This window comes from Octopus bimaculoides, chromosome 12 (assembly GCF_046866305.1).
Source record: "Octopus bimaculoides isolate indiv1 chromosome 12, ASM4686630v1, whole genome shotgun sequence".
Taxonomy (NCBI): domain Eukaryota; kingdom Metazoa; phylum Mollusca; class Cephalopoda; order Octopoda; family Octopodidae; genus Octopus; species Octopus bimaculoides.
This window is the reverse complement of record NC_142939.1, coordinates 44898260-44909104: the sequence shown is the minus strand read 5'-3', so window position 1 is coordinate 44909104 and position 10845 is coordinate 44898260. Positions and strand designations below refer to the sequence as shown.

General features: G+C 35.4%; 1 protein-coding gene across 3 annotated transcripts in view; it reads left to right on the top strand.

Moving 5' to 3' along the window:
• Positions 1 to 6703: 6703 nt before the first annotated feature.
• LOC106873066 (uncharacterized) overlaps positions 6704 to 10845 on the top strand; it is a 56933-nt gene continuing 52791 nt past the window's right edge. For 2 of the 3 annotated variants that reach the window (XM_089360983.1, XM_089360980.1), the window contains exon 1: positions 6706 to 7248. The gene's annotated coding sequence lies outside the window, so the exon portion shown is untranslated. Of the gene's footprint in view, positions 7249 to 10845 lie in introns of all 3 variants that reach the window. The other variant, XM_089360982.1, reaches the window with a different exon arrangement.

Here is a 10845-nt window from a genome sequence, read left to right as displayed (position 1 = left end):
ACTTCAGTCTTATATGTATAGAAATATATATCGTCCTATTAAGTTGCTGTATGTATGTAAATCTACGTGTGCAATATATATATATACACTATATGTCCCGTCTTTGTGTTGAAACCGTTGTCCCTCCACAGCAACTTAATAGGACGATATATATTTCTATACATATAAGACTGAAGTTATTTCCCTTGAATATTTCTTTTACCCCTCGAAACTGGAAGATTACCTATATATATATATATATATATATATATATATATAGGTTCAAAAAAACAACAAAGTGAGGACGTGATATGGATAGTGTTATTGGACGCTCAACACACGATTTCATTATTATATATATCTTGGACTACAGTACTTTAATGAACCATTCCTCTTTTTTTTAATACCTTAAGCTGACGTGTGATTTAAGGGAGATTTGGCTGTTATTTCTTGCAAATTTATGTTTGTAATTTTTTTCTTCTGTAATTAGACTTATTAATTAAAAGGGAAGCTTTATTGGAACTGAGAAATCGAAATTCAGTTATGCCTGGCAAAAATGGTTGCTTCCTTACAAGAGATATAGTCATTCGGTAGGGTTGATTTTATTTTAGGCAGCACGGATGTGTATTGGGGGTTCCGTGATTCCCGTACCACCTTCTCCTTCAAACAACAACATATCGTTTATTTATTAATTAACAAGTGGACGGAAATAGCAAAAATAATGATACTAAATCCTGGATTCGAAACATCGATATAAACTGCTGTTTACAAACACACACATGTGTATGAATGTATGTGTATATACATATATATGGCGCGGGTAAAACTCGTGCATGTGTGACTGATACAATGTATATATTTTATGTATATACTGCCAGGTTTCTTTTTCAGGTGTTCCTTGTAAAATACTTTCATATTGCATTCACAGCACTTATTTCAATCATGTTGTAGAATATAACCATAGGCCATCTTCGAGTCATTCTTTTGCAAGTGTATGTCCTTACCATCTTATCTAGGGTATCTACTCCTCCTTTTGTTTTGTCGATCAATTGAAGGCTGAGAGTGCATTGTACTCATCAGTTTGACTCCATAATTTTTCTTGGGACAATAAGATAGGATCATAGAATCCTTTTGAAATTCAAATACTGTGCTGGTGATTTCTCTTTCTTTTCCTTTTGTGAAAGTACTTGGAAGTTCAACTCTGTTCTTTCTAATTGTTCCAACTAAAGTAGTTTTTTTGCTAAACCGCTTTCGAGCCGATCCTAGACTTGTAAAAAAATTATCACATGTTATATTGCAACCAATATTTTCATGTTCATTTACTAGGTCTTCAACAACTCTTGAACCTTGATTTGTCTCTCTCCCTTTTACTGGGTCTTTTCCAGTGTAGATTTGCTTTTGCTAGGCATAAGATGTTTCACTGTCACATATTGCCCAAATTTTAATTCAATATTTCCCTGGTTTTGAAGGAATATATACCTGGAATGTGCACCACCCTCTGAATGAAACTAATTGTTCATCAACTGTCATGCATGAACTTGGAACATATCCATCTTGCAAATTCTGATTCCACATTTCAAATACTTCCCTTATGGGCTCCAATTTATCATTACTTCTCTTTTTTCTTCTTGCACTAGCATCATCAAAATGCAATACTTGTAAAATCTGTTTCTCAGTTCATAATTTTGTTGAATATTGGGCGGCCATCTTCTTGACTCCATAACTGTGTGACATTTTCATGTTTAGATTTATAAACACTTATAAGAATAGTCAGTCCAATAAATTTCTTTAGTTCAGAGTGATCAATTTCCTTCCATTTATCTTTGGAAACAACCTGACCTTCAACATTTAGCCATTTACAAATTACTTCAAGAAGATTCTGGCACATAAAGCTAGTAAAACATTTGTCAATGCTGTTGCAAGACCTTTTAGCAAAATGGGATGGTCCACATTCTTGGCATACAATATTGCAAGATGAAGTTCTTAGTGCTGCTTGAGTAAGAGGATTAGAATTCCAAACTTCTTGTCTGTCTCTAGAAACATATTGCTCATTCATAATTGGGTGGCTTGCAGATAATTGTTTTTGAGTACCTTCATCATCTGATGACACAGAACCTAAACTGTCCAGCACACAATTCCTTTTACCATCATCTTCAGAGCAATAGAAGGAATCACTACTGTATTCTTCCTCTTCGTCTAATTCCAATGACCTTATCGATATTTGGTCTTCACTCAAGTTTTCATGTCTAGGCATACTGGAAAGTGCAACTGAACTATATGAAACTTGATAGCAGACTAAAGGCAGATATTGCTCTCTCACATATTTATACTCTCCTGAAAGATGATACAATATATTGTAAGAATTGTATCATCATATAGAAATATTGCATCACCCTATAACCTAGCAGATTGAAGATGATGCAATACCACACAAATTTGCAGGAATATTTTCATAATTTTTCCTATTTTATCTAAAATTTAGCAAATTAATTGAATACAATTTTATCTATTCTATATCTGATAAATGTCTAGGAAAAAAAATATTTGATACTGCTTTTATTCTGCTTAGAATAACAAGAGTATTTTCTGAATTTAATTCAAGGGTCCAGTGAGCCCATGCAGTAATTAGGTATAAGAGGAGTGAACTTCTGAATGCAACAACAGAATTGTAAAATCAGTGAATTAACATTCAAGGATGAAATTATGTACCAAAAATGTATTTGATATAAGTTAATTAAAGGATATATTTGACATTTTAGCGATCCATTTGCAAATAAGTTAATATCCAAAGAATTTCATGTTCAGTATTCGATTGTTCAAGGTTATGTTGTAAACAATCCGATCTGTATGCAGCTCTCTCTTGTATTTTTTACTATCCACGCAATGCCGTTGCTGTTTATTCAACTCTCCTCTGGATTTTCCTTTTTCTCTTTTTAACAGGAAGTCAATGAGATTACTCCTCTCATTCATTAACAGGAAGTAAATGAGATTACCTGTCTCTTTCCTTGCTAACTTCCTGTATGCATATATACATACATATGTCATTTCAACTCTGCCAAAAAAATGATGTTATATGTCTCTCATCACAAAAGCTTATCTCCCCTCAACCAGATTCTGAAGCTTCAACCAGAAAACATTCTAAGTTCTCTTCCTTCATTATATTTTCTCATTATTTGCACTGATTATAGATATACATAACAATATATATATATATATATATATAAAATTAAGGATAAAACTATTTTAATAATTTTATCAAGTGGCAACATGTAATAAAACCATACAGGTAACAATTTATACTTATAAATAATTATATAATATAATTATATTAAAGGGTGTACACATGATATCTTTCGAGCGACATTGTTGCCAGTGCCCCTGGATTGGCCCTTGTGCGGGTGACACATGAAATCTTTCAAGCGGGATCGATGCCAGTGCCCCTGGACTGGCTCATGTGCGGGCGACACATGAAATCTTTCTAGCGAGATCGTTGCCGGTGCCCCTAACCCTAACCCCAGGACTTATTCTTTGTAAGCCTAGTACTTATTCTATTGGTCTCTTTTGCCGAACCGCTAGCTGACGGGGACATAAACACACCAGCATCGGTTGTCAAGCAATGCTAGAGGAACAAACACAGACACACAAACATACACACACACATATATATACATATATACGATGGGCTTCTTTCAGTTTCCATCTACCAAATCCACTTACAAAGTTTTGGTTGGCCCAAGGCTATAGTAGAAGATGCCATGCAGTGGGACTGAACCCGGAACCATGTGGCTGGTAAGCAAGCTACTTACCACACAGCCACTCCTGCGCAGATGAATAAATGGATAAGATTTTTTTTTAAATGGTTAATTGCAGATCAATGAGCCACAATCTCTGCTGGTTTGCTTGCTCATCACCGCTCAACTCATGGACACAAGCAACAATTTCTTTACCGAATTTTTACTGGCGACGAAAAATGGTGCCTGTAAATCAATATGTGGATATGTGGACATATATATATATATATATATAGATAGATAGATATACATAGATATGGATATATATATATATATATATATAGGTGTGAGAAAGTTGGTATGTGAAAGCACGTGGTTGGATGTATAAAAGATAAACAAGAGTGAAAAAACTACAGAAGGCTTGTGTTATATGGTTAAAGTATATATTTAAATCGTTATGTTAGAAAAATGTTATAAAATTTTGAGTATAGAATGGGAGCTCCTTTTGGTTGTATTCCATTGTGACCAGAAATCTTTATCTACCTTTGGAAACACCCTTTCCCAATACATAAAAGAAAATTGGAAAAGATTCCTGGATGACTGTTTCACACTCTGGAATGAAAACACATAAACTCCTGAAATTCAAAAGTCTATTGAACAGCCTCAACCCAAACATACAGTTGACAATGAAATACAACCAAAAGGAGCTCCCATTCTTGGATATACTAATTAAAAAAGTAAACCTAAAAATAGAAACGGACATATTTTACAAACCTTCAGACGCCAAACAATATCCACTATTTGATTCATGGCACCCAAGACACACCAAAACAAACATCCCCTTCAACCTTGCAAGAAGGATATGCACAATAGTGTAAGAACAAAATACCAGAGACTTTAAACTGCAAGAACTCAAAAATACCCTAATTGACAGACATTACCCATTTCAACTCATAGATGATGGAATCAGACGTGCATCATGAATCGACATAGAAAGCTTAAGAAAAGTTAAACACTGCAACACACCTTCCCTGAAAATACTGCCGTACATATCCACATACAACCCCAGAAACAAAGAAGCTTTCACCATCATCACCCAAAATTTACCAATGCTACATAAGGACCCCAAATTAAAGGAAATTTTACACACACATAAAATCATTAAAAGCTACAAACAACCGAAATCACTAAAAAAGATCCTCAAAAAGGCAAAATTATTTTCCAACATAACAGATGCAAAAGTGATAAAATGTGGTCGACCAAATTGTGCAACATGCCCAAACCTTCTAGAAGGATCAGAATTCCTTTTCAAAGAGGGACAGAAATCCAAAATCAAATCTGACTTTACTTGTGCCTCAGAAAACCTTATTTATGTCATAAGATGTTCGGGCTGCCACCAAAACTACATAGGGTTCATGGGATTATCGCTCAGACGCAGATGCACTCTGCATTGACAGCAGATTGCATTCCCAGAATACAGAATGATACCATTAAGTGAACATATTGAGAAATGCGCAAAACAAATGCTACCACAATTTATAATCTTTCCATTCTATCAATGTGCCATTGGAACACCAACACAAATTAAATTAAATAAGGAAACCTTCTTCATTGAAAAATATAAGTCAAAACTTAACCACTGCTAACACTTTTAAATAAGGAAACTCACCTCACTGAGAAAAAAATATAGAGCAAAACCTAACCACTTGTAACTTTCTATTCCTTCTAAACCAAATCATGTTAAATTAATCAAAATGTATCATCTCCAACATTTTTGATTATCTCCCTTATATCGGAAAATATCCCTGATTACCTTCCTCTATCTAGAACTCCACATTTTACACCAGAGCGAAGACATGTTACGATACAGGTAGAGAAATTTGAAAAGAAAATACGAAACCGGTTATTTCTCCAAAAACAATGTTTCCATACTCAAAATTTTATAACATTTTTCTAACATAATGACTTATATATATACTTTAACCATATAACACAAGCCTTCTGTAGTTTTTTCACTCTTGTTTATCTTTATATATATATATATATATATATATATATATATATATATATATATATAGATAGATAGATATATGTAGGTATGGATATATATATATATATATATATATATATATCCATACCTATATATATATATATAGATAGATATATGTAGGTGTAGATATATATATATATACATAGGTATATATCTATATATACATCATTATATATATATGTATATATATATATACAGAGAGAGAGAGAGAGAGATAGAGATACGTAGGTATATATATATATAAATATATACACACACATAGTTGCAGGCATAAGCATGTATGTATGTATATAGGTATGTATGTGTGTCCTGAGTATGACTTGAAACTGAATCCAATAGTGGGGCCCAGGGTTCCCAGGTCTACTCTGACCTGGAATAGCAGCACCTGTTAGGGTTCCAGCTATGGGTCAATTGGCATGTTATGGAAGAAACTCTGCCTTGTGAGTGTCTTGGGAAAAGAAAAGGCTAAGGAGATCAACCTTGACAGCAACTAAGAAGTGGAGCCCTTTAGGCAGTCTGATGCCCTCTTTGATATTCTTCAAGTAACTCCAGAGTACGTGGAACTTCCCAAGCCTTTAAGATGAATTTGTTTATGAGAAGGCCACTCCAATGTAAAACCCACAGCTTGATGGTCACTACAGTAGTCTTAGCCTGCTGAGCCACTGTGATCCAAAATCCAAGTCTAAGCTGGGGGATTGGCTTGGGCGGCTGACTCACACTTTAAAATTACTAAGTGCAGGCAGAAAGAAAGCTTTGCTGTGTCAAGGATTGGTTTACATAGCCACTTGACAAAATGCTTCTCTTCTTTATTATGTATGTATGTGTGTGTTTATGTATGTATTTATGTATGTGTGTGTGTTTATGTATGTATCTATGTATGTGTGTGTGTGTGTGTGATTGTTTCAGAATGTGTGTGAGTTTAGGACTGTGTTTGTATTTATAATAGATTTATCTGTGTATTCATGTATGCTTATCTATATATGTGTGTGTATATATATAATTGTTCTTTATTAAAACACAGTAAAAACAACATCCTAATTTTCTTTTCTTTTAATATCTTTTATTTATTTTGTATTCGGCTTAATTGGACAAGTTCATAAATAGCGGAATTAACCATTGGCCCAGCCTTAATATGGAAACATTCACTTGGAAACATTCACAATTACAAACAGCTGCCTGCTTGTCTCTGTATCAAAATCATTTTATCTTTCTGAACAATTTTTATCAGTCTTCCTTTTATCTGATTTTCAGTGCTTATCTAACTGTCCGTCTGTTTCTCTCTCTCTCTCTATGTATATATATATATATATATATATATATATATATATATATATATATAGCTTATTTGTAACACTGAAAGAAAGGTATATCACATACATTTGTAAATATATATTTGTGTGTGCCTGTGTGTGTAAACAAAGCGAGGGAGAGACATAAAAAGACAGGCAAAAAGGAAACAAACAAGTGACGAATTCTTGGAGCCAAAATGTAAGTTATTAATCAGCTTTTCTTAAATCATTAATTATTTTCAATCTTTTCCTTTTTATATTAGGGCTACCAAAAAGTAATGTCGCATTTTGAGTAATGAGTTCAATTCATTATAATTCATATTGTAAATATATTTATTCCTTCAAAATATAATTGCCATCATAAGGAATAGCATTTTTACCACTTCAAAACCAGTTTTTTGATTTCTCAGGCAAAAATTTAGGTTCTTTAGAAGAGAAAATGTTTAGGGTGTTGTTTCAAAACTGTCTCTGCTTCTGAATGTTTTTCCACCGGTAAAATGTCCAAGTGATCTAAATAAGTTAAAATCAGACAGCACTAGGTCTGGTGATTAGAGATGGTGAGATAGAACTTCCTAGCCCAATGAGTTTATCCATTTTTTAAATTTTATTTTAGCTAATCTTCACTGAATGTGACTATGCAATATTATTATGTTACAGAATTCAAATTCTGCCAAGCTTGACTTTACTTTTTATCTTTTAGGGGTTGATAGAACAAGTACCAGTCAAGTAGTGGGGTCGATGTAATTGACTAGCCACTACCCTCAAAAACAACTGGCCCTGTGCCAAAATTTGAAATTATTTATCATGTTACAGGATGAGTTCCTCTCCCTTGACAGGATCTGATTGTTGTTTTGAACAAAACTTGATAGACACATTCAAGTTGTTGACAAAATAGAATTCTGTGGTGATACTTTTCCCTTTTTCCAATAATTCAAAGTGAACAATGTCTATTGTATTCCACCAAATGTACTGCAAAATCTTCTTTGGCTGTTAGAATTGGAATTCATTTGATAATAGCCACGGTTTCTTATGCATTTTATTGGCATATCTATTTCTCATTACCCAATATAAATCAGTTAAGAAACGATGTATGTTTATTCTTGATTAGGAAATTGTTGAATGCACTGCTTTATTCTCAGGGTACAGCTCATGAGGTACCCACATCCCTTTTCTACACACTTTCCAAATTTGCTTGTGATAATCTTGTGCAGTGGACCAAGATCTATTAAGCTTCCAAGATAAGTCCCTAATATTTTGACATGAATACTCTGCAATTGCTGATTGCCTGAACATATGGACTTACAATACAGTACCTCCAATAATAATGCAGGTGGGCTATTCAAGAATTCTAATACTAAAAGACTTTTACACCTTTGCCATGTATTTTCTATGCATATATATATATATATATATCATCATCATCATCATCATCGTTTAACGTCCGCTTTCCATGCTAGCATGGGTTGGACGATTTGACTGAGGACTGGTGAAACCGGATGGCAACACCAGGCTCCAGTCTGATTTGGCAGAGTTTCTACAGCTGGATGCCCTTCATCGCTAGCCACTAAACCTTTTTCTATTTTCTCTCTCTGTTTATTTCTGTGTTCCTTTCTGTTGAAGAGTGTAGGCTTGAAATGTAAAAGACTGTCTCACTTCCTGAACGTTAAACTAATACATCTATTTGTTGTTTACACACCCGTCTTTGTCATTTGTTTTTTGTAAATTCTCACTATACATACATACATACATACATACATACATACATACATACATACATATATATATATATATATATATATATATATATATATATATATATATATATATATATATATATATATATATATATATGTATATATATTATATACGGCAAATAAGAAAGTGGAGAGGATACAAAATCGACAGACATCAGCCAGTAAACATTCCAGTATGTCTATTTATTCCAAACCTGGTAAACATTCCATTATGTCTATTTATTCCAAACCTGGTAAACATTCCAGTATGTCTTCTGATTTTGTATCCTCTCCACTTTCTTCTTTGCCGTATAAATCAAGGGTAAACCACTTTTTACCCCTGCCCATATATAACACTCAACTGTGAAATGGTCATGCAATAACTAGCACTTGGGTATGAATATTTGGGTACATTACCAGCAGTATATTGGATAGGTACTATCCCTTGGTTTCTCAACCTCTAACTTTCACAGAAATTTATATATATATCATCATCAATATCGTTTAACGTCCGCCTGCCATGCTAGAATGGGTTGGACGATTTGACTGAGGACTGGCAACCAGATGGCTGCACCAGGCTCCAATCTGATCTGGCAGAGTTTCTACAGCTGGATGCCCTTCCTAAAGCCAACCACTCCGAAAGTGTAGTGGGTGCTTTTATGTGCCACCGGCATGAGAGCCAGTCTGGCGGTACTGGCAGCGGCCACACTTGAAATGGTGTTTTTTACATGCCACCTGCACAGGAGCCAATTCAGCGGCACTGGCAACAACCTCACTCGAATGTTTTTTCACGTGCCAGTAAGGCTAGTAACGATCACGCTCAAATGGTGCTATTTACGTACCACTGGCATGGAAGCCAGACAGCTGCTCTGGCAATGATCATGCTTGGACGGTGCTCTTAGCGCTCTACTGACACAGGTGCCAGTCATCGAATTTGGTTCAATCACGATTTCGATTTCACATTCACTGGATGTGTAATGTCAGTGTGCATACTTGACAGAGTGTAAGTGAGAGAAAAGTTGGACCTGAGAAACATCAGTTGTGGTGTGCAAGAGAGACGATTGCGCTGGTATGGTCATGTGGTGAGAATGGATGAGGATAGCACCGTCCAAGCATGATCATTGCCAGAGCAGCTGTGTGGCTTCCGTGCCAGTGGTACATAAATAGCACCATTTGAATGTGGTCGTTACCAGCATTGCCTTACTGGCACTTGTGCTGGTGGCATGTGAAAAACACATGAGCAAGGTCGTTACCAGTGCCGCTGGACTGGCTCCTGTGCAGGTGGCACATAAAAAACACCATTTTGAGCGTGGCCGCAGCCAGTACCGCGTGACTGGCCCCTGTGCTGGTGGCACATAAAACACCCACTACATTCTCAGAGTGTTTGGCATTAGGAAGGGCATCCAGTTGTAGAAACTCTGCCAGATCAGACTGGAGCCTGGTGCAGCCTTCTGGTCCACCGGTCCTCAATCAAATCGTCCAACCCATGTTAGCATGGAAGGCAGACAGAACGAAAATGCTACTTTTTAAAATTAGGTACATTTGAATTTCTTTATATAAATATATTTTTTAAATGTTTTTCTTTTACATGCTTCAGTTGTAGAAAAACCTTATCAAAAATACGTACTAAAATGGAATATATAGAGAAAAAAGTTATTAATAAAATTATTAAAATAAACGTTCATAGTGTACTTTTCTTTTTCCTGCAAGAGCACGTGGTAATTTCTTTTAATTTTTGTGGCATTACTAGTGACACTGTCTGTGGTGGTAAATTAAGTAGTCTGGTCAAGGCTGTGATCATCATCACACGTCCGTTTTCCATGCTAGCATGGGTTGGATGGTTCGACCAGGGTCTGGGAAGCCAGGAGGCTGCACCAGGCTCCAGTCTCATCTGGCAGTGTTTCTATAGTTGGATGCCCATCCTAACGCCAACCATTTCATGAGTGTAGTGGGTGCTTTTTACGTACCACTGGCACAGGGGCCAGAAGATGCTGGCAACAGCCATGTTTGGACGGTGCTTTTTACGTGTCACCTGCACGGGTATCACAGCTACAATTTCCATT